Raw genomic sequence first — 24,454 nt, 5'->3', positions numbered from 1 at the left:
CTGAGGTGGGAGGATAGCTTGAGTTCAGGAGGTTGAGGCTGCAGTGAGCTGTGATTGTGCAACTGCACTCCAGCCTGGGCAACAGAGTAAGATCTTGTCTTGGGAAAAATGTAAAAAAGTCTCTTTATACTGACCTCTAGACAGTGACACCCTCAGTCTAATCTTTAGGCAAAAAGAAGAAGAAGAAGAAGAATTCTAAAGAATATGACTATACTGTATGATGAAACAGAAACATTGCTGCCTTCCAGGATGTGTGTGGTGGGGGGCAGGGGATGAGGAGAGCCCAGCACAAAGTACCTAGCTAAATGATCTGTCTGCTTTCTCTGCCTCATTATCCCAAAGCAAGACCTACCCTTGAACACAGAGGTCCACACCAGCTTTTTTATGGACTTATTCTTAAATATGAACAGACAATCAAGAATCATCACACATTTGAGGAAAGCCTAAAACATGAGAGAGACCCACATACACACACACACACACACACACACACACACACACAGAGAGAGAGAGAGAGAGAGAGAGAGAGAGAGAGAAATAGAGATAATTTGACAAGGTTTTCAAACTCAGAGTATGCCCATGAAAGTGACCACCAAACTTAATGAGCATCTCAGCAGAAAAGTAGGTTAAGAATGAACTGCTTTTCTAATGTTTGTTCTTTCCCTCTAAGGTTTCTGTCTTCCACATACTTGATAAGCATTCTATAAACTGTGTTTAAGGAGTGCTAGAACTTGACTAATACAATCAAGAACTATAACAGAAGTAGAATGTTGCCAATGCTAAAACTGTAAGATAAAGGAAGGATTATGTACAAAATCATAGAAAAACAGGAGTCAAATAAATTGGCTTGGCAATATTAATTTAGAATATCCAGAGGACTTTGAATATATAGGACATTAGAATTTAAACAAAAGAACATTATCACCAAAACAAGGACATTTTATCAAGATTCTTTATACCTTAAGCAAAATACACCAACACTATTAACAATTTCCACTCAGATTCTTGCCCTTCAGTGCAATGATCTGAGAAATTTGTCCACCAAACTAACTGAAAAAGAGGAAGAAGTTTTCACACAGCGAATGTGCCCAGTGGGAAGTCCCCATGGTCTAGCATTCTATATTCTATATGAGACAATTTCATGTTCAGTTAACATATTATCGAACTCATAAAAATAATGCCATCTGATTGTCTTGGCTGGGCAGCCAGGTAGTTCCTTGCCTGGCAATAATCCTCTGTATTTAGTATGCATTTCTCTATCATAATAAGTCTCGATATTGGCTGCACATTAGAACTATCTGGGGAGTTGTTAAAAAACATTTATGCTCAGATCAACTCCAGATATGCAGACCAATTTGATCTGTAATGGAAACTGGACATTGGTATATTTGAAGCACTTCAAAGTCTACCCAAAAGTAAGAAAAGAGAACCATTGCTCTGAGGTAAATCATTGTAGGTCAGGAGTTTAATTTAATATTGTGCTGCTGACAGCTCAGTATGAATTGCATCATACATTTTGAATATTAATATTACATTACCAATGATCATTTAGTCTCCATGATCACAAAATTTCAACAAAGGGAAATTATGGAGAGAAACATTATTACTTAACAGACAAAAGAATTTTTGGATAACTGAAACTTCTCAAGAATAGATTAGACTGTAAACTCTCTAATGTGGGAAGGTTCTGACCCTGGACAAAATTCAACTCCATATTTTTTGTACGACTAGGCACAGTGGCTCACACCTATAATCCTAGCACTTTGGGAGGCTGAGGGGGGTCAGGAGTTTGAGACAAACCTAGCCAATATGGTGAAATCCTGTTTCTTCTAAAAGTACAAAAATTAGCTGGGCATGGTGATGTGCACCTGTAGTCCCAGCTACTTGGGAGGCTGAGGCAGGAGAATCGCTTGAACTCAGGAAGCAAAGTTGCAGTGGGCTGAGATCGCACCATTGCACTCCAGTCTGGGTGTCACAATGAGACTCTGTCTCAAAAAAAAAAAAAAATTATGGGCTACTGCATGCAAGGAGATTAAAAGGTAAGTAAGACATAGTCTTGTTTTCAGAAAGTCTTTAAGGCTTCTTTTCATTCTAAGCTTGTGTAATTTGCACAAAAATTATGTTATTTTTTCAGACTAATAATAAAATTCTGAACGAAGCATTAGTACTTTCTGCCTTTTCTTGGATTTCACTTTTATTTGAAAACTTATTTTATTATTTGATACTTTATTTATCTCTTGCTGGCTATAGAATCTTCAGAAACTTAACCACTTTAAACTTTAGTTTCCTCATCTTTGAGAAAGGATACATGTCTTAGTCTATTCAGGTAACTATGACAAAATACTATAAACTGAGTAACTCATAGACAATAGAAATTTATTTCTCAGCGTTCTGGAGGTTGAGAAGCCCGAGATCAAGGTGCTGGCTCATCTGCTTTCTGGTTCACAGACAGCGTCTCCTTGCTGTGCCCTCACATCTGGAAGGTCCATGGCAACTCTCTCAGGTCTCTTTTATAAGGGCATGAATCCCATTTATAAGCTTTCTGCCCTCAGGATCTAATCACTTCCCCGAAAGGCCTCACCCGTTAATACCATCTCATTAGCATTCAATACGTGAATTTTAAGGAGACACAAACATTCAGGCCACAGCAATTCATAACAGTAGAAGTACTTACTCTCAAATGATTAAATGACCTCATGCACATTATGTCATTAAATGATTTTATGCACATAATGTTCTTAGCACAGAGCCTAGCTAAAGGCAAGCACTTAATGTTTGCTACTATCTATTGACTCTCAAAACAATATATTTGATGCATAATTTTTGATGTCTTTTCTTTCTGCTATTATTAGAGTTTAAAGAAACTGAGATATTTCTAAGAATTCCTCTAACTTCACTGACAAGAATTCTATTAATAGTATATGGAGTAAATATATCTTTGCATATCCTAAAGGAGAGGGGAAAAGTAAGAAGCACCTTACATATGGAATGAGGCTCACTGTTAATCTAGTTACATGTGCCGCCAACACAGACATCCAATAACACATTTTATAATCAGCTGTCTGATTTTCTCATTCATGTTTATGCTCTTCATTCTCTTCGAGCAGCTGTATAATGCAATGATTAAAATTATCTCATTATGGACTAGCAGAGTGAATATAAAATGCATGTATGAAAATAACAAGATCTTGTATTAGGAAATGATTACAACATAGAGCAGCAACAGCAATTTTGTACTCACTTGTCTTGATGAAACCCATTTTTGTTTTATAAATCATTAGATATTTTCAAACTCTGCAAAATAATGTAAATTGATGTTTTCCTTCACAAAGTACTAAAGTAAAATTTTGGTGACAATTATAATTGTAAATTGATCACAAGCTTTGAAATACCAAATGCAAATAAAGCAGCTCAAAGCACAAGACATCTGGAGCAGCCCAGCAATACAGCTTCTAGTTTTATTTCTGCAGTGCAGAATGTTCTAGTTGGGTAAACAGATTAACCTTTTTGGATGCTATTCACACATTTGATTCAAATCCATGGGGAAAAGCACCTTTCAGTACTTGAGAATTCTAAATGCAATTGTTTCTCAAAAACTCAACACCAAGGGAGAAGAGAAACCAAAAAAAAAAAAAACTTGGTCACTTCAAAAGTTGTCACAATCACTACAGACAAAGTGTAGTGTAATCCCATTGCTTGGGGCAGCACTAGCTTTAGAAGTGGAAGACCCAGTTTTAAGTTCTGTTTTGTATTTACTTATGCGGTATCTTGGGAAAGTCACCACACTTCTCTGAGTCAATTTCCTCCTTTGTAAAGTGGAGAGTTGCTATGATGATATGCTGATGTATGGATATGAAGCCCTTGGTAAACTGAAAAGCACTTTAAAATGATTAAATATGATAAGGCATGGAGGCAATGATGCTAGAGGCACAGAAGGAAAACACAGGTGACATAGGAAAACACAAGTGACAAGGGAGACAGAGAGACTGAATCTGTACAACAGTCAGGCAGCATCAATGGCAGAGGGTCCTGCAGAGTTAGATATGTCCTCACTACCTGGCCTATAATTACCATCTTTACTTTTGTAAAGCAGCTGGCTCATTGTAGACTATCAATAAATCTTTCCTTATCTTCTTTCAGCTACTGACCTATGACTTATATTTTATATATATGTTTATCTGGTTACTTAACTAATTAATTCAGTGGTCATTTACCAATGTTCCTAAGTCACATTGGTAGAGATGTGACCTCAATTCTGTCCTCATTATAGTCTGGGGTGAGGCAGACATTTAATTAATAATTTCTCCAAATACATAAATTATAAATTGTAGTAAATTCTCTAAATGAAAAATACAAAAGCAAGCAACACAAGAACATCGAACTTGGAAGGGTTTGGAAAAAATTTGACCCTTTTATTAGCATCTTTATTTTTCAGGGATGTCTTCCTTTTGTCTAAAAATTAACATAAGCTCATAAGTATGACTCAGTTTCAGTTTTTTGTAGTTCTCCCAGCACCTCAGGAGATTCTTTGCCTATAAAAAGTACTCAATGTATATAAAGTAATCAACTTTTTATATACATTGCTCTTTGGTAATTTTGTTTGTCTTCATCCTTGGATAAAATGCAAAGATTCTGAAATAACAGAGCCCCGGATTCATTTAGATTCATAAATTGCAGGTTTCCAATATGAACATTTAGTCCTGCCAAAGAACCTGGTACCATGTAGTTGCTTCATTATTAGGAAACAATAATTATAATGAACCCTGGCATTGTTCCTTTTGGTAACGAACCATAACCAGATAAGATAAAAACACCTAATTTAAAGAACTATCACTCCTTCCTATCAGCTACAAATCAGGCCAAAATAGTTGGATCCTAACGAACATATCACTGGTAGATCCGTGGCCAGTGAGAAAGCCAAAATCAAGTTGAGGACAGTGCCTTTCTTTTATAAGCATCACTCTACTTGTAGTCACACCTGCAAACATTTTTGCAACATAAAAAAGGCCCCTGACTATAATGAGTATGACTAGTCAACAAATGCTAGACACCAAACAATTATACTCAGTTGGAACTGAAAAGACAAAAACATGATTAAGAGCATGTTCTGAGATACTTCAGTGGCAGTAGAAAAAAAAATTAACCATATAAAGGAGACTCATTCTGATAGATTTTCCAGCAGCTGCTCCTTACATTTGCTGGTCCCATTGTGCTGGATATCCTCTGTTTGATCCCTCTACTTGCATGCTCCACGGACCTGACCTACCTGACTGACATCACATGGCTCTCTTGCCCCAACTTCTTGCCTTCAGCCAGTGGGGAGTAGAGGCTGGATGGGGGAGGAGGAGTTTATTCTCCAGGCCTATTTCCTGAAGGGAGCCCATGGGCCAAATGAAAGGCTCATCTGTTATAAGACTGCTGTCTCCACCCATCCTTGTGCATAACTCCTCCCTTTCCCTTGAGACTTAGGGAAAGCAGTGGTACTACCATTTCTAACTTGGGCAACTGAACTATCTTTTATGCCTTCCTTTACACACCTTTGTAATTTAATCTCTGTATACATCTCCCAAAATTATCGAAATTTGAGAATGCCATTTGTTTCCTGCTAGGATGCTAACGTATATATTTTATGTATATGTTAGATATTTTATATGTATGTATATATATATATACATATATATATATATATATATATATATATATATATATATAAAATTTTAGACTAGAGTTCACACATATTAGTATACTTACCTCAGTTTTTAGGTGAAGAGAGGAAAAGATGCTTGCTCAAAGTGACAAAGCTATTGTCAAAACCAGTACCAGAGGTGGTTTTTCTCAGCTAAAGCAATACCATAAAATAGTGGTTCTCAAAACATGGTCCCTCGACCAGCAGCAATAGCATCACTAGGTAACGTATTAGAAATGCAAATTCTCGGGCTGTGGGATAAGATCAATTACTGGGCAAGAATTTCTGGGGTAGGGCACAGTAACTTTGTTTAACAAGCCCTCTAGGTAGGTGATAACTACACTTTTAGGGTACCATTCTAATATCAAATAAATGAAGTACAGGAAAAGCTCACTACTTTTGACTATTAAGGGATAAAGTACATTTTAATGGAAAGCCTAAGTTAAATAATAGTCTTAATAAAGAACTACAGGTATACCAATATTCATAGCAGCATTATTCATAATAGCACAAAGGTAGAAACAACCCAAATGTTTGCCAACGAATGAATGCGTTAAACAAAATGTGGTATATACATACAATGAACTATATTATTCAGCCTTAGAACACAATAAAATTCTAAAGCATGCTACAACATAGATGAACCCTGAAGATACTATGCTAAGGGAAATCAGCCAAACACAAAAGGACAATCTTCTATGAGTCTACTTATATTAAGTGTCTAGAATAGCCAAGTTTGTAGAGACAAAACGTAGAATGGTGGTTGCCAGAAACTTAAGGGGGGGTGGAACTGCAGAATTATTGCTTAATGGGTAAAGAGTTTCAGGTTGGAAAAGTAAAAATATTCTGGAGATGGATGGTCATGATGGGTGCCCAACAATGTAGATGTACTTAATGGCACCAAAGTCTATAAAAATAGTAAATTTTTAAATATAAAAAAAATTTATATTTAAAATTTTTAAATAGTAAATTTGGTTATATATATTTTACACAATAAAAAAGTCAATTCTTTTGCGGCATACAAAATAACTGTTAGAAAATTATTTTAAAGTGTATATCATATAAGTGTATATCATATTAAGTTTTTTCTTAATAAATCTTGGGGTTCAGGTCTTTTCATGTGGGGTAAGAATTTGGTGTGCCTTCAATTTGTGATTAAAATAGCAGCATTTCAGGATTTACTTATAAATAATTTTATAATCTTGCTAAAGGTGTTTTATCAGAGAGTTTAATCCTTGTGATACTCGTAGTTTTCCACATTTGCTCCCTAGGGTGTTACAAAGTAAGCTTCAGCTCTGTCCAAACTGGTCAGATTAGTCAGCTCCTGACTTATCCAGTCCTGCTTATCCAAAACCTGTACAAGCTCCCAGCCAATTCCTAGCAAGATAAACCAGATAATAGTAGTTGCAGAAGGCAATGGTGATAGTAGTAGTAGTCACCATCCTCATCACAGTTGTAGTTGTAGTAGAAATAGCTGATATTTACATTGAGTGCTTACTACATACTAGGAGTTGTCTTAATTGCATTATATAGATTCTCACTCATTTATTTCCTTGACAACCATATGAGGTAGTGCTATTTTTATCTCACAAGCCTCAGATGAGTTAAATAAGATTTCCAAGTTTACCCAGCTGGTATTGTGGAAGCAAGACAAAAACAGATGGTTAAACTTCAGAGTCTACACTTTTAGCTAATAAGCTACCTCCTTTAGTAATATCCACCATGTATTTGGTATTTACTATGTGCCATGACCTGTGCTCTATGCTTTTTCATGCATTATTTCCACAATAACACTGACCCGTTGGTTTAGCAGCAGACAAGACTTGTGGAATCTGTTCACTCATTGCCCTTTTCCACTTTCTCCAAGGGTGGACACCTGCAGCCAGGTACTATACATTGGAACTCTCCCGATCTAGTTAAAGCTGCCTAGGTTGGAGGTAGTGAGGAGCTCTCAGTTCCTCCAAACACTTCCACCTCACACTACCATACTTAGAAACGTCAAAGAAGTGACTCTTTTGACTGTAACCATTGGTTATTATTCCCTCAAATGCTCATCAATTTCTGTTCTTTATTGAAAACCTAGGTTTAAGTAATAATTTTTAAATCAGGTTCCTCTTCACCATCACTGTTCTGCATTTATGAAAGCTTCAAACTTTTTGCTAAGGCAATCAGGTTTATATAGTACCCAGACTCCACTGCAGTGTTGGAAATTTATATTGAGGCTAGCACTTTGATTGAAAAGTTTTGACAATGAATTACATGATTGTTCTCAACTAGAAAGTCAAAAAATATCTAATTTAGAAGTACTGCACAAAAATGAACTGAGTCACCTATGGGTCATTTTAAGAAGAGTTCCACTATGTCAACCTCTAATATCCTAACAAAAATACCTACTGCAATAAAACTCCTAATGAGAGGAGAGGGGTGAGGGTTGAAAATTAACGTATTGAGTACAATGTTCACTATTTGGATGATGGGTACATTAGAAGTCCAACCCCTACCACTACTCAATATATCCATGTAACGAACATATACACATATCCCCTAAATCTAAAATAAAATAAATTTTAAAAGGTGACATATTAAATGATGAATGCACTAAAAAACTTGAAAAGGAGACCCACAATAAGGCTGTGAGCTAGAAAAATCAAAACATTAGAATTTAGTATTATCTAATGTCATATACAAAAGTAACAAATGCTCTGGTAATAATTTTTAAACTAATAGTATGCCATTAATTCATATCTATAATGTGTTTATAACTTCTTGGAATAATTTTTTATAAAATTGGTTTCCTAAGCATGAAAAAATTATACATAAATGTGTCATCAATTGAGCAAACTTTAGTGCTCCTTCATTTCCTATTCCCATCTCTCCAGCTCTCAAAAATCTGAAAAATAAAAAAATTCTATATTAAAATCTCTTATCAATATTAATATGAACTTTTTAACTTCACCTACAGAGCTATTGTTTTGCTCAAAGAATTATATCATCATCACCAATTACATTTGTGTTCTTACTTATAATTTGATAAAGAAACTCTAAGAAGCAAAGAAAATTTTAAGAAGTTTCTCAAAACATCTGTTGGTCTATTTTAGATGTATCTCTGCCATGGCATTATAAAACAAAGTTTCACAGGCTCTACCTCCTAATGACAATGTATTAATTACCTTATTGATTAGCAAGGGGTATTCAAATAACTGGTTTATTTCAGTCAATGCAGATTTCATCTCTCTATCCACCATCGATACTACAGTCAACACACTGAGTAGAAAAAGCAAGTAATAAAATGAGGGCAATGGATGGACATAGGAACTTTCCATATGACCAACAGTTTTATTTGCATTCAGTCGAAAACTAGAAATTAAAAAACTTAATTTCATTGGAAAATGATATCAAATCATTGGTTTGATTTTATGAGAGTTGAATCAAAATAATTTAAAAGCTTTGTAAGTAGAAATTGAATATTTTGGATTCTATAATTAAAAATAAATACTAATAGATATATATAGACACCATAATGTCACTAATAGAAGACACTGATATGAATGTGCATTTCCCTGAAGATTAGTGATACTGAACACTTTTCATAAAAACCTGTTGATCATTTGTATGTCTTTTCAGGTCCTTTGCCCATTTAAAACGTTAGATTGTTGGTTTTCTTGTTATTGAGTTGTTTGATTTCCTGATATATTTTGGATATTACCCCTTATTAGATGTATGGTTTGCAAATATTTTCTCCCATTCCATAGGTTGTCTCTTCACTCTGTTGATTGTTTCCTTTGCTGTGCAGAAACTTTTTAGTGTGATGCAATCTCATTTGTCTAATTTTGCTTTTGTTCCTTGAGCTTTTTGGGTTACATCCAGAAAATCTTTGCCCAATATAAAGAAGCTTTTCCTCTATATTTTCTTGTAGCAGTTTTACAGTTTCAGGTCTTGCATTTTAGTTTCTAATCCATTTGGATCAATCTTTAAAAAAAATCAAACTCAAAGAAGCAGAAAGTATAGTGATGGCTACCAAGGGCTGGGGAGGGCAAGCGATAGGGATTGGAAAGCCTGTGGTGAAAAGCCTACAAAATTTCAGTTAAACAGGAGGTATAAATTCAGGAGATATATTGCACAGCCTGTTGACTCTGTTATAACAAGGTGTGTGTATCTGAAAATTGCTAAGAGTAGACTTTAAATACTCTCGCTACAAAGGAATAAGTATGTGAGGTAATGGATATATATATATCAAAACATCATGCTGTATACCATAGATATGTATAATTTTTGCCAATTTAATATTTTTTAAATAAATGTGTATCTTTTTTATAAAATATCTTAACTCTAATTTCATCACAATGTTTTGAGATTTGTTGTTGCTGTTGTTTTATGTTGATATTTATCTTTTTTTAAAATATAACATATGGCATTTAATCAAAAGTCAACAAGTATGCCTGGAAACAGAACCAAATTAAGAAAAAATAAACAGAAACAACAAACAATAAAATATAGGAAATCCAGATATTGGAGTTATATAAAACAGTCATTAAAACAATTGTGATAGATGTTTAAGAAAATGAATAACAAGATGAAGAAATTCACCAGTGAATAACTAAAGTCTATTTATTATTAATTTCATTTTTATTAAATAATTTAACTTTTATTCTTTATAAAAGTCATCCATAATTGTCAAAAGCCAAATGGTAATTTGTCATGCAAAAGTAGAATTAAAAAATAAACATCAGATGGTTCTAAAAGTTCAATTTTGCAAAACAAAGTTCTCTCTTTCCTCCTCCTCCATTTCTTTTCTCAAAGATTACGCCTTTCAACTAGTTACCTTTTTACATATGCATATCCATATTTCTAAATAAGTGATTTAAAAAGATATATATCCATTTTCTTTTCCGATTAAAACATCTAACTGAAGGATGAAGATATAATACTCTTACTTGTTTCTCCAATCCACACACATACATTCTGTCCTGATTGTCCCATATGCGATTTTTAGTTTGATCTCTATTCAGCTAAAATTCGTTTATTTTTATTTTAGTTTATTTTATTTGTTTTCAAGATGAAGTTTTGCTCTATCACCCAGGCTGGAGTGCAGTGGCACAATATTGGCTCACTGCAACCTCACCTTTCAGGTTCAAGTGATTCTCCTGCCTCAGACTCCTGATATTTATTTTACATCAATAAGAGCTGCAAACAGCTTTTATTGTCTTGAGTTGAGGCTGATAGAACTGAGATTGATCATATCCACCTGGTGGCTTGGAATAATTTTGCATTTTACAGTATTCAATTTATCTTCAGAAAGACTTGCTTTCTCTATTTCATGCAAGGTTTAGAATCATGAAAGTTCCTCAAGGGAAAAACACTGGAAAATAATTTGGTGTTTTGCCTTGAAGTGATTACATCTGCATAACAATATATTATTTTTGCAGCAAGAATCCTAACAAATAAAAAGTCTTTTTGGTCATCCAGGTGGAAGTCTCATGGGAAGGCAGGTTTTTTTTGCTGTTTCCTAAATTACGTGAACAGCTGAAAACTTTTTTTAAGTGAAGAAATCACAACAGTTTTCAAGCTAAGAATACAAGATAATTTTTAATAACTACAGGAAAAATGGGTTGTTATCAACAACCGAAGTTTATTAATCTGCTTTTCTCAATTCAGGTATGCATTGAAAATAATGAATGATGCCTCTCAATTTCATTTGTATGAAGTTGGTATGCTTTTTGTGCATTTACAGTGGGCTATGATTTCCCATTTCCTAGAAAGCAATGGAGCATACTATTTAGTAAAAAAAGATTTTTGTAATGAAAAGTGAATTTCACCCAGAGACCACATGGAAGCCCAAAACGTTCTGACAGATTGCACAGGGGAAATAGCTAGAGAAAATTTTTGTGTACACTGATTATCATACCAACTCAATGCTATGGAAATATCTTATTTATCTATTTGTATTTATTTACTTGTTTTTTCCTGTGAGTTTTGTATTATACTTAAAACAATAAGTTAAAAAGATTTCCATGATGTTCACTAGAAAAGTTAAGCCTGCTTCTAGAGATTCACTGAATCAAATTAAATTATTTTATTTAATATATTAAATTATTAATAATTCATTAAAATATTGTCTATACTATATCACCATTAAAATATATAGGAGAATATTCAATTTAACTAAAAGAGAAACTCTAAGACCATTGTCAATGCCACATATGCTGGCCTCATGTCAAAAGTTTAAGACATATAATAGGAAGCAGAATAAGAAAAGAAATCTGAAGAAAGGAAAAGGACAAATGTTTTAAAGTTCCAACTCTTTGGAGAAATACACTGAGCATTAGCTTTGTCATAGGTACTTGAACTTCCTGAAGATACACAAAGGGATGAAGCAACGTAAAGAAATTTACATAGGGCAGGATTTCTCATACACCGTAATGCTCAACAATAGCAATAACTCATTTCAACCTTTTGGTCAAGACTTATAGTGACTCTTTAGCAGAAGATGCTAATTCTTAAAAAAATCAACAATTTAAAAACACATTTACAATGCATTCCTACAACTCAGTTCTCCTAGGAAGGAAAAGTGATTCTACTTTAGTGCTAATAATGATCTTTAATTGATCAGTTTTTTTTAGCACTAATAATGATCTTTAATTGATCAGTTTTTAAAAATACTATTTTCATAAAGAACCACAGGACCTTCCTTTTATATAATTAATTTCCTTAGAAGTAGACTGTGGTTTATTCTCTGGCACATATACCTGTAGTGGGAAAATATTACTATTGTAACAATATTTAAGGCACAATATGTAAAGTATTTGAAAGCTTGGCATATTAGTAAATTGAATCATAGGTTTCTGGTTTCTAGAACTGCCTGCTATTAATTTTCTGTTGTTGATAAAGTCCTGTAGCAATTCAAGAAAGCGAGTCTCAGTTTTTTCAACTGGAAATTAAAGAAGCAGATCTAAATGATCTTGCAAATCCCTTATATTTGTGCTTTTTTCTTATACAAAACATATTTGTTTGCTTTATTTTGTTAAATAAATATGAAAGTCTAACATAGGAAAAGAGATATATTTTACATACATTTGAGCAGAAGGCATCTGTTAGAATTTTAGAGTAGCCCCAGGGATTTTTCTCGTAAGTCCAAAATGTATGATTAAAAGGTCTTAATGGCAATGTTCCAAAACATCAAAGACTTTAAATGCAATAATACTGCTCACTTCACCAGCTATACTCACAGAAAAATGAATTCCAATATTTCCCATGTGCTGGTAGAATGATAAATTCTCATTTACAGAATTCAGTCTGTCTGGTACTAGTTACATTTTCATAACATTTCAAAATAAAGACTATTTAGGTAGACACATCTATTCTCCCTGAAAACACAATGATAAAATTTCACATTCAAAGGAGAGTATTTTTATGAAAGAGAAACCTTTTGCTTATAAACAAAACCCCAAAAACGCTAAAAGATCTTAGATTATACAATTACTGGGTTCTATTCAAATTAACTATTAAAATAAAAAGATAAAAACAGAAAAGCTTAGAGTTTAGCTTAGCCACAGATAATTAATAGTAAAGGCTTTAGGCATCTTTATTCATCAATAATGCTGTTTTGAGGATGTGCAATTAACCTCCACACATAGAATACTCTCTTCACAACAACAGCGAAGCTGGAAAATTTTTTTATGAATCCAAACACACTGGTTACCAGTGGAAATTCTAGCAAGCTACAGATAATTCAGGCTAAACTTAAACATATCTATGATCAGATTAATACCAGAGGATTCATTTTTTATTCATTAATTGATTGATTAAACACTTACTTATGCTAGTCATTGTTTTAAGACTCATGGATACTGTTTGAACACATCAGCCCAAATCCCTATCCTCACAGAGCTTACTTTGAAATTAAGGGTAGAAGTGAAAGAAAATATAAACATAGGCCAGGCACAGTGCTCACACCTATAATCCTAGCACTTTGGGATTATAAAATACAAAAATGCAAAACCTTAGTCAGCACGATGGCACACACCTGTAGTCCCAGCTACTGGAGAGGCTGAGGCAGGAGAATTGCTTGAACCCAGGAGATGGAGATTGCAGTGAGCTGAGATCCCACTATTGCACTCTAGCCTGGGCAACAGAGTAAGACTCTGTCTCAAATGTATATATATAAATATATATACATACACACACATACACACACACACACACACACACACACACACGATGTGTGCATACGTATAAATATATACATATATATGTACATATATATGTATATATATATACAAACACATGATATAGTAGGCAAAAGCTATGAAGAAACATAAAACAGAGTAAGACACGAAAGTGTAAACAGGCAGTTGTATTTTTGGAAAAAATGGCCAGGGAAGACTTCTTTGATGAAATGATATTAAAGGAAGAACTTGAATGAAGTAAGGAACAAGATGAGAGATTATCTGATTAGGGTGTGTTGCAGGAGGAAGGAACATTCCAAGCAGAGAAAAGTAATCTGCTCAGACTGCATCAATACAGAATCAAAGTCATAAGTGATTGCTCCATGAGGACAAGACCACATCTCAGTCAATTTACATTTTAGCACCCTCCTCAATATTTTGTACATTGTAGGTGTCAATGTGTGCTTGGAACTGAGATAAATGAACTTTTAATCTATTTCTTGCGTATGTTCACTAGCTTAGTCTATCAGCAATTACTTTCATTTTATCAGAGTTTACTGAATATCAACTATGTGGAATATTAATGGAATAATATAGATTTTAAAACAATGAATAGTTTTAAAATGTATATTATTTCATTAAAAATCAAAATAACATAAATAAAAAGGAATTAGAACAACAAAGTTGAAATACATAAGGGTCAAAACTACCAAAAACACATTAAATGGCATCCATTAATGTATTACTTCAATATACGCATGTGTATGTTTACTGAAGTACTATTCACAATAGCAAAGACATGGCATAAATGCAGATGCCCATCAATGACAGACTTGATAAAGAAAATGTGGTACATACACACCATGGAATGCTATGCAATCATACAAAAGAATGAAATTATGTCCTTTGCAGGAACATGGATGGAGCTGGAAGCTATTATCCTCAGAAAACTAACATAGGAACAGAAAACCAAATACTACATGTTCTCACTTGTAAGTATGAGCTGAACCATGAGAACACATGGACACAGGGAAGGGAAAACACACACTATAGCCATACCTTGGTGATGAGTTGATAGGTACAGCAAACCACCATGGCACACGTTTACTTATGTAACAAACCTGTATGTGCTGCACATGTATCCCAGAACTTAAAATAAAATATAATAAATTGTTTAAAAAATTTTTCAAGATTTTCACCATGCCAGGAACAAAGAATCTGAGAATTAGATTTAGTAGTAGGAAGTGATGGGAGATATGTTGTGGTAATTCGATTCTCATTGTATCTATGTTTGTGTGTGCATGTGTTACCGGAAGGTACAATATGTTTTGTATGGCTTGAGTGAAAGCTAAATGCACAATAATGAAATATAGCTGAGCAAAGCCATTTATGGGAGAGCTAAAGAAAAGTTCTTCAATTAAGTTGCTTTTTAATGCTCTAATCTGATTTAGAAATGAAGCCCTAAAAATTTACAAACAGGTGTGTCCATTATAGCCTTTAGAGTTTCTCTCTTGAATGTTAAAATGTTAACATCTCTAACTAGGCTTTACTTGGAACATAGGGAGCAAAAATTTAAAACTAAGCTCTTGAAGACCCATGCAGAGTGCTGTTATTTTGAACTGTCAATGAAAAGGAAAAACTCAGTCTGCATATGTAAGCTTTGTAGGTTTCAAAGATGATATTTTCTTTCAAAGTTAAAATATCTGGCCTTATGCTTCCAGCCATGATGGAATAATGAAATTGAAAATCTAGGAAATGAGGGGTCATGATTCCTGAGAAAAGGTAAAGAAGCAGGGTGAATTCAATGAACATCCAGTGTACAGCCTGAAGGCAGGTCTGAGGCTAAAGAGCAGTGAGGGGGAACCCAGACAGAGCTGGCATTTACTCTGAGTTAAGGTAGAGATCAGAGTTTATGGAAGGCAAAAGGGCTAGAGATTGCAAGAACAAATACCAGAGATGAAGGAGCTGCATTGAGATAGAGCTCTGAGAATCTGCTCAAGGGTCCCCTTGAGTCTGGTTGAGTACTGATAATGCAATTGTGTGAGAGGAAACTACACAACTCTGAAGAAAGAACCTCAGTCTGAACAAGTGTCAGAGCTCACGTCGAGGTAGTCGTAATTCATATTTCTACCAAGCAGTGTGATTACATGGAGCATCTGCAAGAATCATCATATAGTTATCACCATAGTAGTAACCCTAGACTAACTGGCACTCTGGATCAATTCTAATAAAGGTTAAAATCAAGCTTCAGAAGGATCAAACTGATTCAAACTAGCCCAACTGTGCCAGAACAAAATCTATCGCCACTTTAAAAAATACCAAAACATCCAGCAGCAAATAACGTATTATCTAAAAAGTCCAATAATTAATAAAAAGATAGAAAAATAAGGATAATAAACAATAGAAAAACAAATTAAAAGACTAAAAAATAACAGATATAATAGAATTTGCAGACAGAAATCTTTTTTAAAAAGTACTATAAATATGTTCCACTTGTTCAAGAAGATAGACAAAAAGAGTAATATAAAATAATAGAAGAAAATGTGTAAGCTACAACAAAGAACCAACTGGAAATTTAAAGAAAAAAATCTGCAATAAAAAATTACAATGCATTGTATTGCCACCATATTAAACACTGCAGAAAAAAAAAAGTAAATTTGAAGATGTAAAAATAGAAACTATCATATCATGTTTATAAATAACTTTACTCTTTCAATTCAATTAAGACAAATAACATTTAAAAATGGGCAATAGATTTGATTGACACATTTCTACAAGGAATAAATATGAATGGCAGGCAAATAAACACATAAAAACATCTCCAACATCATTAGTTATAAAGGAAAACATAAAAGAAAACCATCGCAATGTGATACCAAAGACATCCACTTGAATGGCTAAAATTTAATAAGACTGACAATACAAAGTTGTTGAAAATGTGGAGCAATTTAAACTCCTATACCTTACTAGTGGCGATGTAAAGTATTGTAACCACCTTGAAAAACAGTTTGTCAGTTTCTTCTAAAGTTGAACATACCATCCAGTAATCCCCTTCTGATATATTTATCCAGTAGAAAATGAAAGCCTATGTCCACACAAAACTTGTACTGACGTATTTATGCCGGTTTTATTAAGAATAAAAAACTGGAAACAAGCCAAATGTCCATTAGCTGATAAACACATAAACAAATTATGGAATATCCGTAATGGATACCACTCAACAATAGAGGAATAAATGGCTGGTTTATAAAAGCATGGATGACTCTCAGAAGCAGTATGCTAATGAAAGAAATCAGGTATAAAAAACTACACACTATTTGAGGTGCAGGAAGGAGACTGATTAGAAAATAGCAAAAAAATAAGTTTTTAGAAGCTATAACAATGTTCTATGAAAACACTGCCCAATAGAAATACAGCGCCAGCCACATATGTAATTTGAATATTTTACTAGCTATATTTAAAAGTAAAAAAGGTAAAATTAATTTTATTTTATCTAATATATCAAAATATAGTCAATATATAATTAACATAAGTTAATGAGATATTTATGTTTTTATACTAAGCCTTTGAAATCCATTATTACTATTATATTTTTACTTATACCTTACTTAATTAGGACTAGCCTCATTTCAAGTGATCAGTAGCTACAAGTGGCTAGTGGCAACCATTTTGGACAGAGTAATCTCTGTCATAATTGTGGTGGTTGTTATGCAACTGTATGCATTTGTCAAAACACTGTGTAGCCTCATTTGTATTCCAGGTATTCCACTATTAACAATGTGACACAGTTCCTTTGACCTTAGTTTCCTTTCCAAAATTACAGCAGTTGCTCCATATGTCAATTGTATATTTAAAGTTGGTACTATTTGTTGCACGTAAATTATCTCTCAACAAAGCAATTTCAGTGAAAAAACCTGGGAACAGAAAGTTAAACATGGCATGTTTTCACACTTATGAGGAAACTAAAAATGTTGATCTCATGGAAGTAACAAGTAGAACAGAGGATAGTACAGGCTGGGAAGGGTAAGTAAAAGGGTATAGGGACAGATCTGTTAAAGGATACAAAATTATAGCTAGATAGGGGAAGTAAGCTGTAGTGTTCTATAGCACTGTAGGATGACTACAGTCAACAATAATCTATAGTTTCAAATAGCTAGGAGAATATTGGATGTTCCCAACACAAAGCAATGATAAATTAGGGGGATAATGGATATACTGATTATCCTGATCTCATAAATCCACATTATATGTATTCAAATATCACTGTGTAACCCATAAACATTTACAATACCATATGTCGATTAAAAGAATAAAATATTTAAAAAGCAGTTAAAGTAGTTGATTTGTGGGTTTGTTAACATAAAAGACCTTGTCTCCCACACTTGAAGGTGAAGCTCAAGGATACAGAAGAAACACAGCAACAATCAAACAATAAACAAATCCCTGTGAGAGGACTGTTATGATCTAACTGGGAAAGCAAGAGTGATACATATTATATTACACAGCAATCCATGATATCATATATAATACAGAACAAGCATGGTTCACACTAGAATTCCAGCAAATTGGCTATGGCAAGTAATATCACAGATTCTGAGCTGGAACAACAAGAGACAAAGAAAGAAATTGGCAGGTTATTTTTCTGTGAATCTTGTCACTCAGTCCTTTTGTAGCTCAATGCAAGAAATATAGTAATCAGGACAACTCATTTGTATCCCAGGTATTCCACTATTAACTATGCAACACAGTTCCTTTGACCTTAGTTTCCTTTCCAGAATTACAGCAGTTGCTCCATATGTCAATTGCCTCATACATACTCAATGCTATGTTAGACACAATACATCATTTATTTCTCTCTACAATGTAATTTGGTAAGTATGATTACCCAAATTTTATAGACAAGTAAACTGAGACTTAAAAATGTTATTTGCTCAAGATTGCAATCTATAATAGCAAGTATATAACTGAATTTAAACAAAGACTCTTCTATTTCAAAAAGTCCATGCACATTCTACTGAATAGTATTACCTCTCAAAGTGGAGTTTAAACTAGATGTTCACCAAGATGGATGATGCTTGTAGCACAGAGCAGTGATTAAGAACTCAAATTCTAAGAGCATACAAGACAAGGCTGAAATTCCACCTTTGCTTTTCAAGGCTGCAATCTTGAATTTTACTTAACCAGTCAGTCTCAGTTTATTCACCTGTCTGGTATGCAACGGTTAAATGCAAAGACATTAGAGTCAGACTGCATGGGTTAATTGCTTAACATTTGTGCTACCTTGAGAAAGTTACTTAACCCGTTCCTCAATTTCCTCCATTTAAAAAGGGAGGCATAATAATAATATCTACAAAGGTTATCAGGACAAAATATACTATTAAAAGGTAAGCATTTAGAATGGTAGCTGGCTTTACAAATGTTAGCTGTTATCATGGTGCTTTAGATGAATTAAGAGACCACTTTAAGTTCTAATGTTCTATGATTCTCTAATTTATAAAATACTGTGCAAACAACAGAAAACCAACTTTACTCTAAAATAACCCAGTTTGGGACTTTGCTTTAAACAATTCTAAAGTAATTCTCAAAGTTTGTAAGTCAAGAGAGTGGCTTTTAGTCCTTAAAGGTCTAAATCAGCTTTGAGCAGTAGCAGTACCAGAGCCAATGAGGTTTATCCCAGGCACAATTATTGCTAATTGAAAAGTTTACAGAACTAAAGCTTTATTATTATTATTATTATACTTTAAGTTCTGTGATACATGTGGAGAAAGTGTAGATTTGTTACACAGGTATACACGTGCCATGGTGGTTTGCTGCATCTATCACCCCGTCATCTCCATTAGGTATTTCTCCTAATGCTATCTCTCCCCAATTCCCCAACCCCCTGCTATGCCTCCCCTAGCCCGATCAATGATATGCCCTGGTGTGTGATATTCCCCTCCCTGTGGCCATGTGTTCTCATTGTTCAACACCCACTTATGAGTGAGAACATGTGGTGTTTGGTTTTCTGTTCTTGTGTCAGTTTACTGAGAATGATGGTACCAATACCATGCTGTTTTGATTACTGTAGCCTTGTATTATAGTTTGAAGTGAGGAAGCATGATGCCTCCAGCTCTGTTTTTTTGTTTTTTGGTTTTTTTTTTGCTTAGGATTGTCTTGGCTATGGGGGCTTCTTTTTGGTTCCATACGAAGTTTAAGGTGATTTTTTCCAATTCTGTGAAGAAAGTAAATGATAGCTTAATGGTGATAGCCTTGAATCTGTAAATTAATTTGGGCAGTATGGCCATTTCCACAATATTGATTCTTTCTAACCATGAGCATGGAATATTTTTCCATCTGTTTGTGTCCTCTCTTATTTCCTTGAGGAGTGGTTTGTAGTTCTCCTTGAAGAGGTCCTTCACATCCCTTGTTAGTTGTATTCCTAGGTATTTTATTCTCTTCATAGCAATTGTGAATGGGAGTTCACTCATTATTTGACTCTCTGTCCATTACTGGTGTATAGAAATTCTTGCATTTTTGCATATTGATTTTGTATCCTGAGACTTTGTTGAAGTTGCATATCAGCTTAAGGAGCACAGTCTGACCAAATGCCCCATTCATTCCACAATCCTGTCCTACTGAGGGTCAACTATTTCAGTAACTTCAGAATTAAATTTTCACCTTCAATTCAAGGTCTTAGGTGGTTTTTAAAGTACATTTAATACTATAAATGTTAAATTGCTACTATGAATGACGTTTCCAAACTTTTTTCTAGATTGTTTCTGCTAAATGCTCAACATGGCCTATAGGAATCCTTTTGAAACTTTCTGAAATCTCATCTCATTCTAGGCTCATCCCCATTGACTGGAATGAGAGCTCCAGGTCTCTGGCTTCTTTGGATTCCTCTAAAGTTTCACAAGCTGTTTGCACATGCTCATCCTTTTTTGTCTCTACTGCTCCCCACCCACACCCAACTTGCTTTCAGTTACGCTAGGTCTTCATCTCTCAGCTTAAATGCTACCTCCTTTGAGAAGCTATGCCTGGACACTCTACCCCCAAGTCAGAAGAGGTTTCTTTGTTAAACTCATGGCATAATCTATCTTGTCATTGTGGTATTTGTACTTTTGTTTGTCCTATCATTTAGCTAATATAAAATTCCTAATCATTGTATTTTCAAGTTTCTTGAGGCTGTAATCATATTTAATTTTGTTTGCAGTTGTTCTCTGAGCACTTGGCACAGAACCTGGCACCTAATAGGTACATAATAAATATTTAATTAATAAATGATTAGTATACACAGGAATATATATGGTAAGTCCTCATGGATAGATTCTTGAAAAGTGTGACTTTAAGTGAAACAATGTGCTGTATGTACTGTATGCTGTAGGAACTTAACTCTTGTTTGTGTCTATTAACCTATGGTAAAATTGGTTTTACTATCCAGTTTGTCAGTTCACTTAAAGTCACAGTTTCCAAGAACCTGTCAATAAGTGAGGACATACTGTACTCTAACTTAAAAATTTCTTATGTATTAATTATATTTTTTCCTTTTCTAAATGTACATTACTTTAGTCTGGAGCTCCCCATATTAAATTCTGATTTCCACTGGAAAAACTAAAGGAGCTGTTATAAATGATGCCTGGTCATTCATAATCCGAACTTTGGTATTTATTACAAGCCACCTTCTATGATAGGCACTGAAAATCCAAGGATGAATAGTCTATGTTGCACAAATTTTACTCTTAATTGTGAACATTTATATTTCCTTCTTCAGTTGACCTATTATGGATTTCAGATATGTCACCAAAAAGTAAAGTTACCCAATAAAATTTGTCTTTGTAAATACAGAAGGAAAAAGCAATTAAGTACATAAAAGTACTTAATGTTGGTCATGCTGGCACAGAAAATTTACTGGTCAATACACATTCACAGTTATTTAATGGCCTCCACCAGTAACCCTTGATATTGCCATACAAGCCTCTGAAATATAATTTATTAGTAAAAACAGGGAGTATTATTGGCTCCTATTCTTGAGCAGCTACAACTCTGCTATTTTAATAAACGACCTCTCATGTAATTTTTTAAAGTGTTTAATTTTCATCTGCTGAATATGTCTAAGTACAGTAGTCAATTAGAAGAGGTGGAAAAAGGATTCTGATTTCAGAAATCACATGAGGATCACACATATAACAAAAATAATGAAAAAAATATAATCTAACATGTGATTTTACTTTGTAATTGTGACATAATCATTTATTAGTGTCATTAATGCTCATGAAGATAATGTTCTCCATTTTAAACACTCAGTGAGCAGTAACCTGATTTTTCTAGAATTTCATTCTTTAGGAGGGCTTTCTTCTGTGTTTTTGAAGTTGCCCATAAGAGTTATGTCATTACATATAACCAAGGAAACCACAGGAAACTTGGTTGCTAGGAAACCCCTGAATTGTCTTGATGAAGATCACCGCAGTAGGCTTGGCTTGAATAGAACAGATGCCAGGAAAATAAAATTACGAAGTTACAGTCACTTTTTAAAAAAACCTAGGATGCCTTGTTAATTGGCAGTTAAATCTTTTCACCTAGAGAAACTAGAAAAACTGTTTGTCATGTCTAAAAGGCTATCATATAGGTGGAACGGGGGCCACAGCAGGGTGCTGTTGAGGGCACTGTGATAGTGTGTGAGACTCTGCTCCAATGCACACATTTTTTTCTTTTCCCAATTAATTTGGCTACCTAGGGAAATGGGTGTGGTGACAGCTACTGTCACTTCGACTGAAGGATAGATTTTAACGAAAACACACTTGTAATTAAACATGTTCAGACCTATGGCTTTCAGCATTCTCTAGTTTCCTTCATACAGAGTAAAAAAAGTCAGTGCCTCTTTCCTAAAAGTATTAAGATGCTTTTTAAATTAAGAGTTTCATAATGTCAGTCTCTCTCTCTCTCTCTCTCTCTCTCTCTCTATCTATCTATATACAAATACAAATATATATACATATAGTTTGTCATCTAAGACCTCAGTGAACTTGTAACTATTTGTGCCTCTGAGTAATTTGACTATGATAACATTTATAAGAACAAAGGAATGGCCAAAGTTGGTCAAGCTGCTGAACCATCCAACATAAGTCCTTTCTTAGAGTATGAGGTGATAGGCCACCCAAAGTCCCTCTCAAATATCATACTTATGTTCCCATGATCTGTCCGGCCCTCCATGGTACATTGTTTATGTATTTATAAATCTATCGATACCTATTTAGAATCTAAATATATTTCCAGCTGTATCATTCCTGGAAGAAATAGGCTTTATAGCTTGACCACACCATCATAAGACATGATACTCCTTTTATACCAAGCCTACTTCCGAAGGTAATCTTTTATTTCTACTATTCTACACATACATTTGCCTTATTAGTACTCTTGTCTTTCTACAGTTTTGTTTTCTGTATATTAATTAAGGTCACTTTGTCCTGAAATTCCTATCTCTTCCATGATACCAGCCATTTTGTTTTTCAAATTGAAATTATGAGATGTAATCCTATCATCCCTTCCTCTTTTTTTCTAAGAGTTGAGTTTGTCATCTACATAGATCAAGGATACAGGAGATGTTTTTCCATAAGAAGAGCTTGAATTTTAGTTTATATACAAATAGATAAAATCTTGTGTGACCAATGCTCATGTTTAGGAAGAATCAATATCATGAAAATGGCCATACTGCCGAAGTTAATTTATATATTCAATGCTATCCCCATCAAGCTACTATTGACCTTCTTCACAGAACTGGAAAAACCACCTTAAACTTCATATGGAACAAAAAAAGAGCCCACTCAGCAAAGACAATCCTAAGCAAAAAGAACAAAGCTGGATGCATTCATGCTACCTGACTTCAAACTATACTACAAGGCCACAGTAATCAAAATAGCATGGTACTGACACCAAAACAGAGATATAGACTAATAGAACAGAACAGATGCCTCAGAAGTAATGCCACACATCTACAGCCATCTGATCTTTGACAAAGCTGACAAAAACAAGCAATGCGGAAAGGATTCTCTATTTAATAAATGGTGTGGGGAAAACTGGCTAGCCAGGTGCAGAAAGCTGAAACTGGGCCCCTTCCTTATACTTTATACAAAAATTAACTCCAGATGGATCAAATATTTAAACATAAGACCCAACATCATAAAAACCCTAGAAGAAAACCTAGGCAATACCATTCAGGACAGAGGCACAGGCAAGGACTTCATGACTAAAACACCAAAAGCATTGGCAACAAAAGCCAAAATAGACAAATGGGATCTAATTAAACTTAAGAGCTTCTGCACAGCAAAAGAAACAATCATTATAATGAAACGGCAACTAACAGAATGAGAAAAAAATTTTGCAAGCTACCCATCTGATAAAGGACTAATATCCAGAATATACAAAGAACTAAAACAAATTTACAAGAAAAGGAAAACAACCCCATCAAAAAGTGGGCAAAGGATATGAACAGACACTTTTCAAAAGAAGACATTTATGTAGCCAACAAACATATGAAAAAAAGCTCATCATCACTGGTCATTAGAGAAATGCAAATAAAAGCCACATTGAGATACCATCTCATGCCAGTTAAATGGCGATCATTAAA

General features: G+C 34.2%; 1 protein-coding gene and 1 non-coding gene across 5 annotated transcripts in view; one reads left to right on the top strand and one right to left on the bottom strand.

The window, feature by feature from the left end:
• Nucleotides 1–24,454, bottom strand: part of PDE4B (phosphodiesterase 4B) — a 578,613-nt gene that overhangs the window by 255,767 nt on the left and 298,392 nt on the right. The window lies entirely within an intron of this gene.
• LOC120366293 (U4 spliceosomal RNA) lies at nt 19,484–19,622 on the top strand. Its single transcript, XR_005581017.1, has one exon. It is a non-coding gene; the product is annotated as a U4 spliceosomal RNA (small nuclear RNA).

The sequence above is a fragment of the Saimiri boliviensis genome, chromosome 11 (assembly GCF_048565385.1).
Source record: "Saimiri boliviensis isolate mSaiBol1 chromosome 11, mSaiBol1.pri, whole genome shotgun sequence".
In the NCBI taxonomy this organism is placed as follows: domain Eukaryota; kingdom Metazoa; phylum Chordata; class Mammalia; order Primates; family Cebidae; genus Saimiri; species Saimiri boliviensis.
Note: the sequence above shows the minus strand (reverse complement) of the source record. Positions and strands in the feature narration are given on the sequence as shown.